Below are 1,643 nucleotides of genomic sequence, written 5' to 3' on the forward strand. Positions count from 1 at the left end.
AAAGCACAGCTGAAATTGATAACCTTAACGATGCCGTAATTCTATCAAGTGTCCCAGTAAGCTAATTTAGTGCGTCAGCATAGTGGAATGCAGCCATAATTAATGGTTTTGTATACACCTGGGCTTTTCCTACAATGCCATGTCAACATGTCTGCCATGAAAAAAAGTCTAGGAGCTTTACCTAGCAATGTTTGGTCATATAATGCCGGCACGGCGTTAAACTACTGGAATGTAGCCATGTAGATAGTATTTTATTTCCCTGGGTGGCATTGCCTCCATTCCAGCTGTCCACAGTGGACATGATAGTCCATGTGGGCTATCAAGAGTAACCAGGACACAAAATAGAATGTCTTACATGTCTTTTCCCCTCCTGTAAGCTCCACACATAACATTATTATTATTGCTGTGGTGTCATAATTCTCAAAGACAGATATCTCACAATCTTGATTAAATACTTTGTTTTATTTAATGTTTTGTTTGTTGTTATTGTTGTTTGTAATTTGGGTGAACCAATGATTTATGCACTACTTTAGCAGCATCATGGCTCTTTGGTTTTCATTGTACTCTCACAGCAAGAATGTTGTAGGTTTGAACCCTACCGGGAAAACTATCGCCTTTCTGTGTAGACAGTATGTTCTCTTTGTGTTTGTGTGGGTGTCCTCAGATACTCCTCATAAAGTGAGTTGGTTCTCAGCGCTACACTGTGGCTGCTCACTCCTACTAACAGTAAGAATGGGTCAAAAGTATAAGTACTGTATAAATTCAACACATTTTCACTGAGTCCATTTAAGATGACAGTCAGTCTCTGACCCAGCAGAAGCAAGGACTTGGTAATAAATTAGGCGCTAAGAGTACAGACAGGTGATCTCTCTCGATTGGAATGTAGGCAGCTCTTTGTGGTCATGCTGATTTTCAGTGTGCCTGTGGGGCACGACAAATCCTTGATTTCTGGATTTTACTGCACAGATTAAGAGTCTGACATCCCAGAGCTCCCTTATTTCTAAACAATGTCATCACTGGGACTGCATGTAGTTAGTAGTTTCCTTTTAGAGGTCCTTCAAGTGGCCCAGTGCAAACTTGTCAGCAACATTAGACAGTACTGTATATTAAACCTATAATTTGTTGCTGATGAAAAGCTGATGAGTTTAAAACTTATTGTACAGTACTTACTGGAACCTGAAGCAGAGACCAGTGGCCAAGAATGCTGCAATGTAAACACAAGAGACACAAATCAGACCGGACCGGGATAACAAACCTGGATCCACTATTTTTGAGAAAACGTCTAAATTCCAAAATGCCTAATTCTTATTTTTATTCTAATACAAGGATATATCTCATTTAGGTAAACATGCTGGAGGATATTTACGATGCCCCCCCGCAAATATATACCTGTACTTTGAAATCCTGTAAATGACCTTGTTAAACAGAAGCCCTTAGGGCTGCACGATTATGGCCAAAATGATAATCATGATTATTTTGATCATTATTGAGATCACGATTATCATGATTCTTTATTGATTTTAACCAAAACAAATTTTACTTTCACATAGGCTATTTATAACTCCTTTCAAATTCATATTATGCTACATTCTTCCTATGTTGAAGTTGTCTGTTGTATAGACATACAGCTGCAACACATGTAA

At 38.5% G+C, this 1,643-nt stretch overlaps 1 protein-coding gene across 3 annotated transcripts in view; it reads left to right on the plus strand.

The window, feature by feature from the left end:
* Positions 1 to 1,643, plus strand: part of kif6 (kinesin family member 6) — a 59,811-nt gene that overhangs the window by 33,844 nt on the left and 24,324 nt on the right. The window lies entirely within an intron of this gene.

Source organism: Etheostoma spectabile, chromosome 20, assembly GCF_008692095.1.
Source record: "Etheostoma spectabile isolate EspeVRDwgs_2016 chromosome 20, UIUC_Espe_1.0, whole genome shotgun sequence".
Taxonomy (NCBI): Eukaryota; Metazoa; Chordata; class Actinopteri; order Perciformes; family Percidae; genus Etheostoma; species Etheostoma spectabile.